Source organism: Boleophthalmus pectinirostris, unplaced genomic scaffold (genome assembly GCF_026225935.1).
Source record: "Boleophthalmus pectinirostris isolate CB_2022bp ecotype Guang Dong unplaced genomic scaffold, ASM2622593v1 HiC_scaffold_2, whole genome shotgun sequence".
NCBI classification, from domain to species: domain Eukaryota; kingdom Metazoa; phylum Chordata; class Actinopteri; order Gobiiformes; family Gobiidae; genus Boleophthalmus; species Boleophthalmus pectinirostris.
The window spans coordinates 25,378,917-25,400,853 of record NW_026571152.1 but is presented as its reverse complement, the minus strand read 5'-3'; positions in this window follow the sequence as shown (position 1 = coordinate 25,400,853).

The window sequence follows — 21,937 nt, the reverse complement described above, 5'->3', positions numbered from 1 at the left end:
CCAAGAATCAATCCCAAACCATGAATAAACAGCCTATTGATTAGAGAGAGTTGTCCTGTTGACAGCTATGGTGGTTATGGCAGACCACAGTTTAACCCCAGGTACACAGAGACTACAGAACACAACAGACACACCACACAAAACACACAAAAGGACCACTATACCACACCATAACTGTAATTGTGATAGGCACAACTTATGTGTTTAGTGGAAGGCTGTAGTGTATTGTTTGCCATTATAAGTATCTGTGCCTGTAGTTGTGACTTTACAATTACAACTTTGGTTCAAAGCATAATGGAATCTATGGCTTACTAATGATGTAACAATAATAACACTGTGAAATCAATTTTACTTTACAATATATACAACTGCAAGTATCGTCTCACAGCAACAAGGTCATGAGTTGGGTGGATCCATTGGTAAAATCACAGAAAGTCATAGAATCACTGTATATATGAATAAATAAATGGATATAGCTAAGAAAAACTGTCACTCCTCTCTCATTCTGGTCTTAAGATGTATGCATTTATCTGTTTTACATGACCCTGATGTTTTTATGTCGCTATTTTATCTGTAAATAAATTCTTATTCCTAAAATAGAATGGGATCCAAATTCCCTCCAATAACTGCTAGCCTCGTAAGCTTCATTTGACCAGAGCCGAACACTAGGAGTGACACTCCCTTAGTCCACTTCTTTATACAGTCTATGGTCCTGATAGGTGTAGCCTCATTGGTATATGCACCTTTTTATTGATTCGAAGCTCTAACTAATCAGTGAAAAAGCTCAGAGTAGAATAGCCTTGTTGTGCAGTACTGATGTTGCTGTTAAGGTCTGATTGTTTGAGGTGAATGGCAGACACACAGGGACCTTGCTGGATCACTGCTCTGCCTGACACGCTCCTCTGTCTCAGCAGCTCATATCCTCCACAGGGTCAACAGCACCATCACTGTTCTCCCTGTAGATGACACAGTGAAGTTGTACATCAATCATGATCTGTTTAAAAGTACCATATCGGCAGTACAGGACCAAAAACATAAAAGAAAATAGTAACTGTAATTGTGCAATCATAATTTATTGCTGCTTTTTGGAGAATTTCAAATGTTCAAATATTAGAGGAGCATTGTTAATACAGCAATTACCTGAACTAGGTTTGCCATGATAATTACTATTAGGGGTGTCAAATTATCACGTTAATTGCGATTTATTAATTACAGTCATATTTAGCGCGTTATGTTTTTTAATCACGTTAATCTCATTTTTAATTTCTAACTTTACTGTTTCTGTATGCGAGTTGCTTTATTATAAAACCTGTTTTTATGTGTTGTTGGGACAACAACACACACACAAAAAAACACATTTATAATTTTTTTTTATTTCGGTAATTCCACTCATTGCCGGAAACCCCCACAAAACGCACGCAGTAAGAGCGATGTAAACGTCATTTTAACGTTGGCGGCGTCAGTCACACAATGGACGAGGTGGAAGAGCCAGTAGAACAGAGTGAGCAGTGCACAGGTGCATTCGTGTCTTGGAAATTATTCTCCCGACATGAAATATAAAAGAAATATAACAAATATAAAATCGTCTACAACTTAAATGTCACTGGTAAAAACAATCTGCATAGGCTCATGATGTCTGTACTACTGTCCTACAGTGACCTGCGACACAAGGGGACACGCACACAAAACACACAAACACAAACATACACCTTCATCATCGTCATTAACCTGAGAACGCGCGGACCACGTTTCCTTCCATAGTTACTGTGCGGACACCGCTGTCCTCCCATGCGCCGCGTATGTTTTCTCGCATACGCTGCGTGAACTGCGCTTCCTCCTGTGCGCCTCTAAACCAGAACTAACACCAAGATTAAAACCAGGACTAACCCAGGCCAGGACTAAACCAGGACTAAACCAGGTCTAAACCAGGACTAAACCAGGACTAAACCAGAACTAAAACCAGAATTAAAACCAGGTCTAAACCAGGACTAAACCAGGACTAAACCAGAACTAAAACCAGGTCTAAACCAGGACAAAACCAGGACTAAACCAGAAATAACACCAGGACTAAAACCAGGACTAACCCATTCCAGGACTAAACTAGGACTAAAGTAGGACTAAAGCAGGTCTAAACCAGGACTAAAACCAGTGATCTCATATATAAAACATTTCTTTGCTACTTTACAGCAAACAGTTTCTTATTCATGGAGACTTGTTCTATATCAGTCTTTTGATCTGCCACAATAATGTAATAATGAATTTAAATGAAAATACCTCAAATTGAACGCTTTTCTCAGCAATTTTTAGGTGAGATTAAAAAGAGATTAATTAGATTAATTAATTACAGATCATAATTAATTAATCTCTCTTTTTTATCACATGACAGCACTAATTACTATATTGTATGAAAGTTGAAATATATTTTTTGGTTCAATATTTATAGTGTGCAGGCCCGTCAACAGAAATTTGGGGGCCCAGGGGCAAGAGACTCAAATGGGCCCACTGTCTAATACAAATAGGATAGGAAGAGGATCCAATCCAATTCTGGTCCCCTAAAACTCTGGGGCTGAAGACAACAGACCCCTTGTCCCCTGTCTACTGCTCTGATCATGTGTAGTACCAGGATTTATTTATTCATAGCTAGAAGAGAAAAGGTTAAACTGATAACTTCTATGACTCATTACAGATGCAAGTGTGTTCATTGTACATTTAGATTATTTTTGGCGGTTTAAATCTGCTCTTCGGTTAGCGTGTCAGTGGTGTAAATTTGATGCAATATTATCGTTTTTCGTCTATATTTATTTCAGCATTATATCGTACTTCAAAATTTGTTATTGTGACAGGCCTAACTTGAACTGCCTGAATAAAAGTGAAAGAATTACACAGTGACTAGAGCTGATCCAGGTCACTTTGGCCTTATCAGTGGAAACAGCATAATGAGACAGACACATGAGACAAAAGCCGTCAATGCACCGCTGTGGACCAAATATCAGTAAATGTCAGCAGCCAGTGACCAAAAATACATGTATGCCCCCCAACGCATAGGTGAATACATTGTTAGTGCTGTATAGTATTTAAAAATGACAGAATTCTGAGAAAGGTGGTGGGACCTTCCATGTATGACAGGTAGGGATGCACCAATATGATACTGGTATTGGATATTTGTGCCAATATTGAACATGTTGGTTTATCGGATATCTGCTTCTTAGATATGGGTTCAGTCGATATACCATTTTGGTCGATAAATTGGTGTAATAATTTATATAATCATTTGCAAAAGTTGGCATCTCATAATATTAAACTTGTATTTTTACAAAGCTGTTCTGTAGTTACAAAACACATTTGGAACATTTTTTACTTTATGGTGCTTGTATTTAAATGTTTAAAAGAAATAAATTATGTTGTCAGTGTCTGCTCTAGTATCAGTTCATATCGTGTATTGGTAAATACTTAAAGCCCAAATATCGATATTGGTACACAAGGTACACATTACATCAGTATAAAAGCTACACAATTCACCCCCCAAATATTACAAACAACAAATAAACTTTTTACATGTGCACTGCAGTGATGCGATTCATAATATTTGGTCATTTAAACCTTATACCTGTCTATTGAGAGTATATAGAAGCATGTTGGAAACAAACAAATAGCCTATAGCTTTTGCTTTGGCATCAGTAACATAGAGGTTGTCACCGTAGTCTAGTCACCACTTATGTACAGGAGGAGAAAATACTGTTTCTCCTTTAACCCTAAAGCCAATTAACCATACAGAAGCCACCACCAGCATAACTCCTGATAGCCTTTAGCAGACAGTATTGATCAGTGCTGTGGCGAATCTTTGAGAAATGAGCCACAAATTGCGTCTTCATTGACAGAGCTGTTTCTCATCCACTTTCTCAGAGCCTACAGTGAAGTGAGAGATGCTACTATTCCTATGTATGAGGGCTGAAGGGTTGTGCTCTGTGCCAAGGACTCGTGATGAATAGGCAGACAGTATGTGCACCGCATTTGAGTGAGCGTGCAGTGTAGATCGGTACTTTTATATTGATCAATGGCCTCCTACTGGGTGCAGGCACAGTTAGAGGAGAATAGAAATATAGTTACCCGAGGGAATACATTTAACGCCATACACTTCCATACAGCAATACATTTGACACTATAGTGTTTGAGAAAGAAATATGAGTAGTGGAGTCGAGTAAGTAAGAAGTCAAAATAAAGGGAATAATTCCTACTGCTACCAGTAAGACTACTGCTGTTGTTGGAGCTGGTCTGATACAATAATACAATTCTTTACTATAGCTTTACTAAATAAATTTCATTTTTTGAAGGGTTCTACATTACACAAAAATGTCTCTTGTGAGCTTTAAGCCATGTTATAATGTTGTTACCTCATCAAAAACCACCCCACACCCAGAGTTGTGTTTTGTTTCATTAACACGTTTGAGTAATCCTTTGTTGCTACTGACTACATCTCCAAAACTCAAAATGCTCTGTTGCACCTTGTGATGTCATGTAGTGGTGGTTTTCAAGTTAACAGCTACCCTTTACCTTCATCCAAATGATTCTAGTGAAGGTGAGTGGGATTTAAAAACACACTGGAGCACTTCCTGCATTGCCACTTGATGACATCACAAGGTGGAACAGAGTTTTTAGTTTGAGAAAAGAACCTATATATGCAGGGTTTATGTCTTAAATGTGTGCAAATGAAACAAAACACAACTTTGGGTATGTTTGTGATGAGGAAACAACATAATAACATAGATTAGAAAATAGTGTTGAATGATCATAGACTAACTTCTTTACTTCATGTATAAAGCAACTTACTCTGTAAATATCTATATATGTACTGTATGTTTATAAAGTGCAACCTGGCCTCAAAGCTCATAAACATAACACATGACGTCACACGGCCTCAGCATGGGAGCCGTCGCTATGGTGATCGACTGCTAACATGCAGCCCCTGTCGCCACTGACACCAATAAAGTCTTCATCAAAACTTGGACTACTGTACGCCATGTTTCTGTGTGGGAGCTGCTTCTGGTGCACAAGGCATATTTATTTCACTCTAATGACACACTCTAGTCAGTAAGTATTAGTCTAATGACAATCAAATGTTAAAGAGTAAAGTACAAATGGGGGAGAGAGAACAAAATGAGAAATTTGAAGTAGTCTTTCCTGCTCATATCAACTTACTGTTCAATATATGATTGGTGGAACAATAATTTTGGGGCTCAGGATTTATCGTGGGTACGTTTTGTTCGTGTACGTTTGCCACGATTTATTTGTAGCAGATGATGTCTTATAATGATGCTGTCTATTAAAAATGATTCACTGGGATTCAAAAACAGCAGAGACAGGGAGTTATCCATGTAACTAAGGTGCTCAGGAAAAAAGGTACAGTTCATTGAGAAAAAGAAAATATCAGGCACTCTGAAAGCCATTCTTATAATAGAGCAGGAAACATTAAAAACACACTGTTCACTGTTCACTGAGATTATTCTCATGACAGGCCCATGTATCACTATAGTGTAGCATTAGTGTAATTGTTTATTTATGTTGGATCAGTTTGTTGTGGTATCATTATGAATGTTTTATATATTACATAAAGTACTGGAACCTAAACCAGGTCTCTCTACAGTGACGTCATCCAAACACTATGAGATGTTAGTGATGTTAGACCCATTGACATCAGATATTTTCACGGTTGATGGAGGAAGCTCTCTCTGTCCCCTGTGGATCTCTCTGGACAGACATTTTCCAATCAATTAAAGCACTGTGGCTGTGTCAGTGACAACAGTTCTCATCAGCACAAAGCAGTAGCGTGGAACAACAACTCCCAAGAGCACTCGGGCTTCTCAACCCAAATTGTTAAACTGTCACATTATTTAACGTCAGCCTGAAAAGTGTCGGCAGATAATTACACACAATATTTTGCAGATGGATGAAGGCAATTCCCAAAAGGCCATGCAGCGTAGAGTCATGTGATACAGACAATGACTTTCACATTATTGACTGGAATATTTTAAGTTGTTGCCTCTCTTAGGGCTGGGCAATATAAACAAAACTTCAAACTTTTAATCAGTGACACCAACACAGAAATAGTCTGAACTCTCAGCCCCAAATCACAAGCTTTCACTGACACATAATGTAAGCCTCTTAAAAACACATTACAAACATATATTCAACACAACTTTGTTATACCATGGTCAGTGAGATTATATAACCCTACATACATTGTGAGCATCAGTATAGCAACGAGTAAACAAATGAACAACTGTTAGAAGGGACTAGCTTCAACTAAAACAGAAATAACTAATACAACACACATGATATAATACATATCTTGATACAGTGCACTCAATTCAATGAAATACACCCATTTTAATAATCAAAACATTAAATATGTCAAAATAAGCAACAAAATTGTAGTGCTGTCACAAAATAATTTGGTAAAATATATATTTAAAAAAACACGATATATCGGTACAGCAGCCCACGATATTGTTATTGTATTATCAAATTTAATGATACAGTATGTTGATATTTTGACATTTTTGCTCACCCCTACCTGCCATTTTGTATCACTTAATACTGGTGCCCTTGACTGATGGTGATGAAGGATCTGGGTTTGTTAAAACATTAATGAGTCACTATAAAATCAATATTCACTCAGTAAAGACATCACTTATCACATCATTACAGTTTTGTAAGTTTTGCTGCAGTGGTAATGGTGCTCTGTGAAGTAACAACATCTTTTTTATATGTTAAAGTGGTTACACAATACTGTTAGTGAAGCATATGATAGTATCAGTATGAGAAACACAATGAAATGAGACTTGTAATTGGATCAGGCTCTGGTGCCACCTGCTCTGAGCTGCTCTCACAACAACTAACGAATGTGAGGAGGCCCGGCAGCTGAAAGGCCAATGTCCCAACAATTCACTCTAAACATAAAACTCTGGGAATGGTACACTGCTCTTTGTGGACGTCAAAGAAGCAAAAGTACAAATTATACAGAGATGTTCCCATTCAGCTCTGTTCAAATATAACCCTGTGGCATAAGCTCATAAAACATAAACTCCTAAAAGAGCTCAGACAATGAACTTGCTGATTAAAGGTCCTATATTACATAAAACAGATTTGTGAGCTTTAAGATAGGTTATAATGTTGTTATCACCTCAAAAACATGCCTGGAGTTGTGTTTTGTTTCATTCAAGGCAAGGCAAGGCAAGTTTATTTGTATAGCACAATTCGTACACAAAGTAATTCAAAGTGCATTCATGTCATGAAGTGGTAGTTTTCAAACTAACAGCTCCTTTTTACCTTTAGTTCAGTAGAGATTGGCAATTCCAATGCTGAAATTATTCCAAATGATTCTAGTGAAGGTGTATGAAGTTTAAAAACACAGTGGAGCACTTCCTGTATTACCTCATGACATCACAAAGTGTTTTCTGTTTGAGAGAAGAACTGAGCCTAAATATGCAGGGTTTGTGTGTTAAACGTGTGTGAATGAAACAAAACACAAATCCATGCATGTTTGTGATAAGAACATTATAACATAGATCAAAAATTGTGCAATATGGGCCCTTAAAAGAAGAATGTAGTCAAAGATTTGGTAACCATGGCATGTTAATTACAACTTCTTGGGGATATTAAAACTCCAGCCATGAGGGTTAACCATTTATCAAGAGCCAAGTACACGCACAGCAATTAGACCTGTTGTGATAATAACTATGTCAACAAATGGTTAATGAACCATTAATTGATATAGTTTTTGGGGGGTCAATATTTATCATGTGTACATTTTCTTTGAAGTACTTGGAAATTTTTGGTTATTTTTTTGGTTATATGACTTTCGCTGTAAAAGGCTGAAATAATAACTTCTAAGACTCATTACAGATGTAAACTAAGTACTAATGTGTTTCATTCTGCTGTTTTTTAGAATAATTTTTGTGGTTTAAATCTGCTCTTTTTTGTTTCAGTGATTTCAGTATTATCTTTTATCTCCTATATTTACTTCAGCAATATATCAAACTTCAAAAGTCGTTATTGTGACAGGCCTGGTAGCAACTGTCACTTTGTGCAAGATAGCAAGGTTTGTACTGTGTTTCTGTTTCATGAATCTTACTTGACAGTTATAAGACAAATTTGGGCATCTCACCAATCCTCAAGTTACATCTCCACCATTACTTCTTCTTCTTCACAGCAGAGAGTGATCAGCTCTAACTGGTGTCATTATTAAACTGGAGCTCACGTCCGTGTCCTTGTGAGGAACACAATAAAGCGACTCAATTAGACCATGAATTACTAATGTCATCCAGCCAGGCTCCTTACCACTCATTATCCTTGCATGACCACAGTACAGTGTGTGATTGAGCACCAGGTCTAGCCCACAGCACACAGCTCAAACACGCTAGGCACATTTAGACAATTTATAGTCATGACTCATAATTACCCAGTGTCATTTACTCATTTGGGTAGCCATCCAGAGAGCTTGGTGCACACAGGGGGCTGGGGCATGGTAAAGTGCTGTAAGGATCAATATAATGTCTGATAGATGTCTGTACAACATGCACATTCAATATTACATGGCAAAGTTCATTGAGCAGCTGAACATAGTTTCATCACAGCCACCAACATCTTTGCTGCTTTATTTGTCTGTATTGTGAAGCTTTTAGAAATGGTACAAAGGACAAGAAACAAAAGTCAAAAGAGTTATCCAGCTCAAGGACAAGTTCAGTGGCACATGGAGGCTTACAGTTCTGATATTCCCACAAAATTTGTTCAACCTGTGTGAAAATTTCATTAATCAGAAAGTACCAGTGATTCTTGAGAAAGTGGAGGTTCTCAGAGACACTGCAGGGGGCCCCCAACGAGTCTCCACACAGCAAGCATAAAAGAAAATTGAGTTTGAAATTAACTTTATATAATTTATTTGCTTCATTTAGTACTTTAAATCAGTATTAAGTCCATGGACATTATGATTTGTACTATTAATATGTAAATATGAGAGGAAAACATTACATATTGTTTTGAATTGAGTATAAATTGTTAATGGGGGAAGCTGCACACTTTGGTGATGACTGAACTATTCCAATAAGTAGTGGTATTTTATGTAAGACAAAAACATCTTGTCTGACCTATATTTTTTATATATTGATGTTAAAAAACAACTTTGTACTTGTAGACCTTGTGTCACCAAAAGAGATTAAATTGGGTGCACCATTTCCAAACCACTGGCCATTGTGTATACAGGCTAACAGTGTAACGCTTAACATGCTTGCTCACATCCCATCCAATTTCCTCTCATGTTTTGATGTTCATCCAGTGACCTTTCACCTTCACCCCCTCCCCCATTGTTAGCCTCACAGCCTTTGCCCATAACCACACAGAGATGAGAGTCGGGACGAGGCTGACAGGAGCGCTCACTCTCGCTACAGTAAGTCATCATGGATTCTGCCTATTAGCGCACAGCTAGATGCTATATTTGAATCACGTCAGACTGATTTGTGCCACATTTGTAACTACTGCTTGTATATTTATCATCATCACGTTGAAAACTATAATTCCAGTTCCAGTTCCACCAATGAAAATGCAGTGAATGTTCACTTGTGTAATTGTTAAGGCTGATATTTATGAACTAAAATTGATTTTGCATCCAGTCAGCAGAAAAAAAACTGTATCTCCTCATACAAACTAGTGAGGATCTTACTTCATTTTAAAAGATATTATTTTTTATCTATAAACTTTCAATTTAGTAAAGGTTTTGTAGAGAATCTGTTCCTGACTTGCCAGCATGTGGAACAACCACCTAGTCACTCTAGTCATGCCAGCAGCAGATTCCTTTTTCAATTGCACCAAAATGACTATGCAATGCTTCTGAATCCTACGTGTGTCATAGATTAAGAAAATCAAATTGGAGAATGAAGTAAGTACAGAAAAGCAAAATGACCAAAAAAAAAGTGATTAAAGATTACTCAAACATGAACAAATCACTTCAAATAGAAATACAACAAATGCAATTTTCATGTCCATCAATAAACACACTGCAAATCCTTTTTTTTAAATCTCTACAAGAATTAAAGCCCCATGGTCTGATGTAAGTTCTAAGTTGTGATCCAATGCAGCCCTCTTGGCACCCTTTTTTCACTCCAAATACAATTTCGAGAGGGGAAATGGGAAGGGGAAACAGTTATAACATGGTTTAAAAGCTTTGAAAAGTCCATTTAGCATGCAGAACTGATTCATGGTGCTTCTCACAGTAAGAAGCTGTTTTACTACTATTACTGTTACTGATATGATCCATAGAGTGATTTTTTTTTGTCTGAAATGTTCTTAGCACTCAAGTCTCAAATGGAGTACACTACAGGATTACTGAAATAAGCATGAATCAAATGTTAAACTCTGAGTAAGCTAATGATGAGAAAACACTGATATATTGATTAGAAGCTCATACCTTAAAAGGACCAGGTTTCCTTTCTTTCCGGCTTCTATAGATCAAGAAAAGCATGTTTGATTGGAGCATTTAAGACCAGAGCCTTCCCTTCATTCAGCCAAAGTGCCGTACATCCATGGGTGAGAGTTCACAAAGCTAATAAAGTGCTGCTCCAGTGGTATGCGAGTGAGGAACTAGAGCCAAGGTGCAGAATGTCTGTGCTCCCAGTGCTGTCTATATACCACCACATGTTGTATAAAGGCTTTTTAAATCTTCACAATATGAAAAAAACTCAACAAAATAAAAATATAGAGATTTATAGGTGCACTATGTAAGGTGAGGAGAGTCCGCTGCTTGCTTGTTATTTCATTGCCTGGAATGTTCCACAGTAGGGCATTGAACATATCACAAAAAAAAAAAAAAAAAAAGACATGAATTCTTACCAGGTGCAGGCTTGCTTCTCCATAGATCTGACCATTAATCTGTCTCCATTGTGATTACCAAGTTTATTTCTATACTTCTACACAAGCAGGTAGCGAACCCTTCACCGAAAAAGTTACACATTGCACCTTTAAACCCATTTTAGAATTGTATTTTTGCAATTGTAATAACTCTTAAAAATTTTAGCAACAATAAAAGAGCTGGGATTATGTATTATAAGGCAGTGTATTGGTGTATCAGGCATGGGATTCAAACTGATGAAATATTAGCACCGTTGCCATAACAATTAACAATCCAAAATCAAATATCATATTTTTGAATGGCGAAAAGAGCTGTAAAAGAGCTCAGAAAGCTGGAACCCATGAATAGATTTTGAGTTTGCAATTTAAGTGTCAATAATTTTGCATTGTTAAGACCCTCCTGAGTCTAAGTATATCTAACAAAGGGATAATGACGGAAGTAAAAATTGGAAAAATGAGGCAAGAGTGTGTTTCTTAAATACATGAGAGCTAACGGACTATCACTGTCATGGAGCATAGTGGAGGTTGCCATAGCGACAGCCCAAAGTTCAGGCGACAGCAAACACATGTCACCATCGAGAGACACTGTACCTTATATCTGTGCTAGTACATTATATCAGGAATTGTATATTTGTAAAAGGAAGGCTCTATCTCGGCAAGGCTTTCTGTATTCAGATCTGGCCCTAATGTTGTTTATGACTGAGCGGCTTTACAAATAACAGCCCCACACTCACACAAAAGAGAAAGCAAAGGTTACATCAAAACAGCTCACTTTTCCTCAGGCTGAAAAACTCAATCCAGAATCATTATGCAGAGACAAATAAATCACATTTCAGAAAATTTAAAATACCAGTTCTAATAATCGTACTTATACTTGTTTTCTATTATAAAACAGAATGACATTTTAATCATTAAGAAAACACAGAAGAAATCTTTCATAACAGAAAATGTTTTAAATGTCTTTTGTTACTTAATTATAGGTTTGTGGGCAAATATTGAAATAAAAAACTCATTCATTTTGGACTTGTTGTGACAAAAAGATAAAGAAAAAATGTAAGTATAAAATCCAAGTTGAGGGTTGTGTAATCTTTAATTACTTATTTTAAAGATGCCATACTGCCAAGCAATCTCCATTTGCACCTCCACTGGGATACGCCCAATGCTCTGGACTAACTTTGTTCTCTGATTTTATTTTCTTAACTGGTGATACACATAGGATTCTGCAGCATCAAATCTGCCTTTTGCTAGTGTGATCTACAGCTATCCATCAAAGTTGCCTGCTCTTTGTTGTGATGACATTTATGGTGATATCTGCTCCCATTGGGCACCGGAGATTTCAACCACAGAGGTCAGTGGATTTGTTTCTTTTATTAAATTGTTTTAGATTAATATCTCAATTTAAAATGTCCAAATGATAACATAATGATCCATGGGTGTCATATAAATATATAGCAGGTGGCTCAAGCACAACATGTGTTGGCATCGTTTTAGTGAATATGCCCTTATTTGTATTTCATGTGATGATTCCATGATAAAGTAATAGTTGACATTCACTAAAGACAATTCAGTTATGAATTATGTTGCAGCATGAAAACAGTTTGCCTAGCTGTATTTAATCAATGTCCAAAAATGAATTTGACATAACATCCCAACGAAAGCACTCATAAAAATCAATAGAGAACAAGCATTGGGGCCTGAGTGAATACTGACAATACTATTTTCTATTGTCAAACAAATGAGAGGCACAAGAAAGTACAAGAACAGACAGCTAACTCAACAGGGGCAGGCAAGAGCAGTGAATGAACAAGACAAGAGGTGCTACAGTGCTCCCTCCCTCGTTGGCCAGACTTCCTGCCTGAGTACTGCTGAGTACTGCAAGGACTGCATTGTTACATTAAAGGTCCTACATTATGCAAAATTTACTCTTGTGAGCTCTAAGCCATGTTATAATGTTGTTCCCTCATCAAAAACATACCTGGAGTTTGTGGTTGTGGTTTGAGTAAACCTGGTTTATGAGTCTGTCTACACCTCCACAGCGCAAAATGCTCTAATGTTCCACCTTGTGATTTCATGTAGTGGTGATTTTCAAGTTAACAGTTATCTTTTACCTTTTGTTCTGTATAAATTGGCAATTCCATGCCTGAAATCATCCAAATGATTCTAGTTGAAGGTGTATGAAGTTTGAAACCACAGTGGAACACTTCCTGTATCACCAGGATGACAACACAAGATGGAATAGATTGTTTTCAGTTTGAGAGAAGCCTAAATATGCAGGATTTGTGTGTATGAATCAAATAATCAAACAACAAAACACAACTCCAGGTATGATTTTGATGAGGAAACAACAATATAACATAGAAGAGAAATAAGTGTATTATGGGCCCTTTAAACTTGACCACGCACTGTTATAAAGGCCTTTCATAACCTGCCAGTGCTCCCTCTGCTGCTTGTGTAAGGTGTAGACCAGTGATAAAAGCCAGGCCATAGGTAATTACTGAGGTCAATGATGGCTGTGCTGCAGGGTGGGCTGTGGCTCTGCTCGACAACATAACCTGATTTTCAACTTCCTCGTGATCCTTCTTCTATTCTCAGTCTCCCATGTGGCTATGATGGAGAATGTGCAAGACAGAAATACAATTAACAGATTGAAGGAACAGGCAGATTTCTACTTGTGATTGTGACTGAGCTACACATGCAACTATTAGGGCTGTATAATATGTTGCAATCAAATTAAAACTCCTATTTAAGTTCATTAATTTCTCTCATATTTATCATATTTCAGTCTTCTCTCAAAAGTTACTGCTCCTGGAGTTATTTACAATGAAGAAACATACTTTTGAATATTTTTTTTCATACTAATGCTATTATTGTTAGAAAAATCACACTTAGTTTTTTGTTCAAAATCAAATATGCCTTTCCATACAGCAGGGATCTCCAACCACTGGTTCGGGGCCTAAAACCAGGCTGCGTGCCATCTGGTACTGAACTTCAGAGAAAAATATGATATATCTTTATAAAAGAGAAGTAAAACTCTTAGTCTACCACTGTATTTACTCTGAAAATATATTGGAAATAACCCAAATATAGTGCAAATGAACTTAAACAGCAAACATGATTATTAAGACTATTTTTTTCAATCTATGAAGAGTATTTTCAGTCTCTTAAGAGTTATAAGCATTTTGTGCTGTTATTACCGGCTCTGATCCCTCCACCGGTCCCTGAATTTATTTTTTATTTATTGCCAATCTTTACGAGAAATAAGCTTGAGGACCGCTGCCTTATAACATCCCAAAACACAACATTTTCTTCCAAAAGTGCTTTCTACTAAGTTTTAATGACAATGACTTTTATTTTTTCCCCTTCATTCAGTTAAACAAACAAACAAAAAGAAAAAAATCATATCAGTTCATCCAAAATGTGCCTGAAAATGCCCTGGTTCAGGTCTATATTAAATTTAACCAACAGGGTTACAAAGTTCACCAACAAGTACCTTAAACCTAAAACATGCCCTATAAGATCAACACTGTAGACCAGACCCAGCTGCACTGAGGGATGGGTCAAGGTCACAGTCAAGTCTTACACTGGAGATAAAACAACGCAATCTCCCACAAAAATCAAGCTGTCTGGAATGAGTGAATAAGAGTATGATCTGAATGACGATGTTGGTGTCTTTTAATCAGTTAACAACAGCGGCACACATCCTTTCCAAATATAACTCCAGATTAACCTCACCAAACCTAAATCCTGCCTTCTGCTAGAGGTACAGCGGTGAGTCCTAATCCCTACATCAGCCTGTTCCCACTGACCTGCCAACTGTCAAACCACCATGACAGACACAACAACTAGGCCTGTCACAAAAACAAATTCTGAAGTGTGACATATTGCTGAAGAAAATATAGATAATAAGCAAGAATACTGAAACAAATTTATACCACTGACACAGTAAAGAAGGATTATCCCTCCAAATGATTTGAAATGTATAATAAGAGTTCAAGTATCTTGGTATCAAGGTCTTGTTCTGAGTGAGGAGAGGACGGAGCGTGAGATTGACAGGCGGATCGGTGCAGCGTCGACAGTGATGCGGTCGCTGTATCGGACCGTTGTGGTGATGAGGGAGCTGAGCCGAAAGGCGAAGCTCTCAATTTACCGGTCAGTCTTCGTTCCTACTCTCACCTATGGTCATGAGATCTGGGTATTGATCGAAAGGACGAGATCGCGGATACAATCGCTCGAAATTAGTTTCCTCCGCAGGGTGGCTTGGCGCTCCTTTAGAGATAGGGTGAGGAGCTCAGTCACACGGGAGGAGCTCGGAGTAGAGCCGCTGCTCCTCCACATTGAGAGGAGCCAGTTGAGGTGGCTCGGGCATCTATTCCAGATGCCCCCTGGACGCCTCCCTTGGGAGGTGTTCCAGGCATGTCCCACTGGGAGGAGGCCCCGGGGAAGACCCAGGACACACTGGAGGGACTATGTCTCTCGGCTGGCCAGGAAACGCATCAGGGTTCACCCGGAGGAGCTGGCTGGAGGATGTGTCTGGGGTGTGAAGGAACTCTGGGAGTCCCTGCTTAGACTGCTGCCCCTGCGACCCGGGCCCGGATAAGTGAAAGAAAATGGATGGATGGAATATGGTTAAAAAAACCCTCTGTCTGGAATGTTTCACAGGATGGTATTAAACCTTTCTATCTTCATGAAGACCAATCCAGATCAAATTACAGGTCAGCTCTGTGGAGAGACAACCTCGCTCACAGTCAGAATGCCTGTTTTTCTAGATATTTTTGAGCTATAAAACCGCCTGTAATTTAATAAATGTAAGTTAGAGCTGTTTAATGTCACACTGTGGAACATTACAGGCAGAGCAATGACGCAGGTGATGGACTCCCAAGCAAGAAGTTCCATAGTGCACTTTTAAATAGTAGTTTCTATCTATAATGAGTCATAGAAGTTATTTATTCACCCCTCTACAGCTCTAATCTTTTCATAGTACAAAAAAATAACAAAAAGTTTCCATCTATCTTGAAAGATAAGTCGATATAGTAAGTATTGTGACATTTGCAAACTTATTTTTACAAAAATACGTAGCCCTATCACTTGAATCACAATTTTGATGGTACATTGAAGCATCGGTCCCGTTCTCAGTGTAAAATAGTTTTAATGTGAATGTAATGTGGAGTTTTACAGTGGTATACATCAGATCTGTTCTGCTGAATGTCTTTGACAGACAGAACAAAAGAGCGCGCTCTATTGACGACAGCCACAATCCTTATTTACACACCGGCTGTTGACTGCGTCGCCGTGACAACACAAATGTCTGCTCTGCTCTGATATCTGCTGTAGGGAGATATAAGAGGCTGCCTATTAGTAACCAGGAATAACATATGACACACATATAAGTGTATTATGAATCTCATGGAAATTTACTGAACGACATTGTGAATTTGATCACTGTTCCATTTGCAATCCCCAATTTCAGAGTTGAAACATTTTGCTTTTTTGAGTTGACCCCTTTTTGTCAAGTGCCAAACAAAGTGATATTTGCAGTATTTTATGCCTGGTGCACTTACAGGTGCACTATGTATGTTTTCTGATGTCATTTCTTTGCCTGGAATATATAACATTAAACTTATCTATCCCCATGGAGACAAACAGCTGCCACCAACAGGTTTTAGAGGTCAAATCTATGGAGCGGCAAGCCCATTCACAATAAAAATGCATGTTGTTGTTGTTTTTTATAGCACTGGAAACATGTGTTCATGAATAGATATAAGATACATTTTGTGGAACACTTCAGGCAATGTAATGACATCTCCATGGAATAGCAGACTATCCAACAGACATGTTACTTATTGGACCTTTAAATAGTCCTTTGCTTGATTCATAACTAAGAATCAAACTGGAGTTATAGGATAAATTGAAGTAGTCTAAGAGTTGAAAGAAGCCTTGATGCAGGAAAAGTCTATTTGCCATCAGTACAGGATCCAACACCTGGAGACATGAACCCTCAAGATACTGTGTCTATTCCTGTCTATAACAGTTTAGTCAGGCTATGCTTCTGTTGTAGGGAGTATTATACCTCTGATGATGCAGGCTAAGTTAACAGAGACTGAGCTGGCAGTAAGCAGCCTAGATACAGCACCGAAAAAGGCCTCGGCATATTGATAGGTGCATAGAAAAACACTTGATACGAGCTGATCAAGAAAACTGATAAGTGTTACAAAAGGACACATTCTGTATTGTCACAGATAAAGCCAAGCACATAGAAATGTCAAAAATGATAGAACTGGAGGGATCCTTGTGGTGACAACAGTGGGGAAGGAAGTTTTCACCACACTGCACTAGTATCAGGTTTTAGCAGATACATCTTTTATAGTCGGAAAAATTTTGAGTGGATGTAGCGTTATTACAGTAATAGGTGTGGGCAACATTGATGAAAATTAATGTAACAATATTTTCATGCCTTGTCCTGATTTTATGATTTTATTAAAATAAAATATGCCCGTAAAAGTCTTGGTTGAGGTTCAAATATTTCATACAACTGTAAATATGTAAGTGCAGACATGTGTTTGTATATGATTGTTTTGAGGACAGCATTTAATACATTTGAATAATAAATTAAATACTGAATATTATATTTTTTGCATAACAATTGTGATATTATACATGTTTGATATATCTCCCACCTCTCAGCAAGAATGGTCAAAGTATAATGAGGCAAACTATAAATCCAGAGCATAAGTGCAGCAGATGTGAGAAAGGGTGGAGCACTAAAAGCCCAGGAGCCCGAGGAGGACACACAGAGCATTAACTGTGGACATCAGGTCAAAGAGTGGCCCATGTCTCACCAGGCTCCTCCATCCATCCGCAATAGGATTTGAGATTATCACAACACAGCAATTTACAACAAGCCGAGAATTAAAGCCTGTTTGCTTTTGTCTTTGTGCGAGTGCAGGTTTGTGCTGCCGTGGAAGATGTGTCAGATAATCTATGTAATCTCTTCATATGTGAGAGCACACAGAGGTTAATGCCACTGTATGAAGAGCTATAAAGATCACTTCACACAAGTTCTTTTCAGTCTTCCTATATAATTTCCATATAAAGCTATAAAGATCAACATGTGCTACTGAGAAAAATATTCCATGTTCACCATTTAATGTATATAACAATGGGAAAAGTGGTAAGTGGATAATTTGACATAGAAAATCAATTTGAGCACAAAACTGTACTAACGTAGGCACTGTACTATTCCACTGGTGAAAATACAGTGCAGTCCAGCAATTGAACACTCAAACTGTGATCATTAGGAGTATTTTTCTGGAGTAAATGGTAAATGCACTCTCACCTCACAGTGAGAAGGTTCTGGGTTTCACTCCCAGACTCCTGTGGCCTGTGTAGATTTACATCATCCTCTTCAGGGTGGATTTTCTCCAAGCACTCCAGTTTCCCCATCAACCTACAGCCAAAAAATCAGCCAAGATCTACAAATGGACAAATGTCTCTATAAGGACAATAAAGTGTAACTTCAACCTTAACAGAACCCAAATACATTACAACTTTAGCTGTAACTCTATAGCTGTAACACATTCTCACATATATGAGAATGCTGTTCATAGACTTCAGTTCAGCATTCAACACAATACCACAACAACTCATCTGCAAACTCAACAAGCTGGGTCTCAGCATCTCCCTCTGTAACTGGTTGCTAGGCTTCCTCAGATAGAAACCACAAGCAGTATGTGTTGGCAACAATACCTCAAGCACCATCACTCTGAGCACGGGGACTCCACCAAGGCTGTGTGCTCAGTCCTCTGCTCTTCACCATCTTGACACATGACTACACCTTGTGAAGTTCACAGACAACACAACTCTGGTTGGTTTCATTATCAAGCACAACGAGACTCACTACAGGAAAGAGGTAGACCTTCTGACCATGTGGTGCAGACACAACAAGCTCCAGATGAATGTCAGCAAGAATAAGGAGATTGTTGTCAACTTCCAGAGAGGCCACACCCAACACCCATCACTGACCATCGACGGTGCTGCTGTGGAGAGAGTGAGCAGCACAAAATTCTTGGGAATGCACAGGGAATGAGTGAGAACCTCTCCTGGACCAACACTGCATCACTGGTGAAGAGAACCAAGCAGGCACCTCTACTTCCTCTGAAAACTTAAGAGGGCAAGTGCCTCACCACCCATCATGACCACATTCTACAGAGGAACCATTAAGAGCATCCTTTCCAGCTGCATCACTGTGTGGGGCAGAAGCTGCCCTGACCACAACAGGAAAGCACTGCAGGGCATTGTGAACACAGCCAGGAAGATCATTGGTGCACCACTCCCCTCCCTGCAAAACATATATACCACCCGCCTCACACACAAAGGGATTACAATTGTGACTGATGCATTTGAATTTGAATAGACAGATGGAAAAATGTCAAACTTAACATCTGTACTCAAACAAAAATCATTAAAAAGTACTGATGACAAGCAAATATGCTCCCTTAATTCCTTCACATACTCGTAACAACACATTTTACACTCTCCTTTGGCTACATCCCATCAAACAGAGATGAGCTTGGCTTCCCGGCCATGCTGAGAATCTGTCCGGCGAGATGGAGAGACAGATGGAGGTGCAGGGGATGAGAGCACATGCAGGACACAGACATGAAGGAGGGATGAGGAGAGATGGAGGAGAGGGAGGAAGGACATACACCCACTTGAAGGCAAAAGGCCTGAGGTCCAAATGAGAGGGCCAAATGGCCAGAAGAGGCGGGCTACATTCATACATAGAGTGCTCTGTAATCAGCAGTGTAAGGGCTAATTAGATATGAGGAGCTCCATGCAATAATCATATAGTCCATGTCCACTTGTACGCGCACATAAATAAGTAAGCCTGGTAAAACACAGTCTACACTTTTAGAACAGGGTGGGGGCCGGGCCCCACCAACAACCTCAGCCTATGAACATAACAGACCACACGGTAAAATGGATACGTGTGCGTGTTCTCATAGCAGCCCAGAGTAAAAATAAGTATAGGTGGATGGAATACATCTGACAACCAAGATAGAAAGTAGCCTATTTTCACACTAAACAAGTAGTCTTGTAAGTCTTCACAATATAGAATCCAGCTTCTCTCTGGCTTATGTGAAAATACAGGGAAATCATTACAGTAAATTACTTAATAGAAGTTTGTTTTATTTATTTTTTTCTGTGTATTCTTGCCCTGCTGCAAATAGGTCATTACCCAATACTCAGAGCTGCTCTGCTGCTTATTTGATGCTGATTCCATTCTCCCTGATGAGAATAAGAGGGTCAAATTGGATAAAACATAAAGAAAGTTGTTCCTGTGGAAAAACATATACAAGGCTTAAATGGTTGCAGCCATTAGCTCATAAAATCTAATAGGCAACTGTTGTGTGATGGATATTATACAAGAAGTACAATAGAATATACTACACAATATACTATAGAATATATAAGAAGTACTATAGAATATACAAGAAGTACTATAGAATGCTGCTGACAGGAAGGCTCTGCTAAGCTGTCTCATTAAAATACCACAACAAATCATCAGCAATGACTCCATATACAATAATGTCAGTAACAATTATAGAGCAGGGTGATATGTCAATAAAAAAATTATAATCTTAATTTGAAGCCCGCTGTTTTAGTGCTATGGTAATTCACTCATTTTATATTTATAGGTCCTATATAACACAAAACTGACTCATGTGAGATTTAAGACATGTTATAATGCTGATACCTGGAGTTTGTTTTGTTTCATTCAAACATGTTTGAGTAACCAATTATCTGTCTGTCTACATCTCCAAAGCTCTAAATGCTCTGTTCCACCTTGCAATGTCATTTAATGATAGTTTTCAAGTTAACAGCTATTACCTTTAACCTTTAGTTCAGTAAAAAATGGAAAATCATGGACAAAATAATTCAAATGATTCCAGATAAGTGGGGTCTAAAAACACAGTGGAGCACGTCCTGTATTACCACATGACACTACAGCCGGGGTTTGTGTGTTAAACATGAATATGTTTGTGATGAGGAAACAACATTATAACAGAGATCAGAAAATAATCTAATATGGGCCCTTTAATGCTGTTCCAGCTTAGCCGAAATCTCTATCTGATACCAAAATCTATTTTAAAATTAAACTCATTCATATAGTCACCGCCAGGAGAGACTGATAGGAGACAGATGTGCAGCCAAGCAGATGTGACCTTAAGTCTGCTGTCCCTGGATCACCATGGCGATCCTCTGAAATAGCTAATCCCACAGGCATTCACTCATAGCTGATTTTTGAGCTTTGGACACAACAGACGCCATGTCCACCGCCCGCCCACCCAACAGGTCCGCCAGCCAGGGGAGAAGCGTCTTCAGAGAGGCAGCAACTTAGAAATTTGGCAGTGATTTTGTGTTTTTTAGCTCACCATACGCTCTAGTGGGAATCATGTGCTGAGAATTCCACCTGTCTTCAAGAAGCAGTGGCTCAGATCTTGGCAAGAGAAAGAGTGTGTTGTTATACTTATCCAGCATTTAACTAACAATTATTAATCATCTTTATAAAATATTAATTGCAACAAAGCTCCGGAAAGTGAGTCTATCTGCCAATTTGAATAACAAGGCACAGCATGGTTGAGTATGGCTTTGGGATGGTTTGAAACGAGCTTGTGATTTCACTGCACGGAGTGAATTTGAGTGGAAAAAGCCATCATAAGTTAGTTGAGCTACGCAAATAGTGACGACAGACAACGGCTAGTAACTATAGGCTAGTTGCTACAACCTTAGAAGTAAATGCTCCCCCGAGAAGATGCTGGCCAGATGCATGCATTGTAAATTCTCTGTAGCCACTTTGACAAGAAAAAAAAAACAGTTGTGTTGCTTTGAGATTCTCAGTTGCCAAATGATTAGACTGACATTCTAACTAATCGTGGAAAAATAAAAAGTAATGTTCTGACATTTTGTACCTCCTACAATGTTAAAAAAACAAATGTGCATTATTTTGTTGTTATTATTTCATAACATGGGGAGCTGT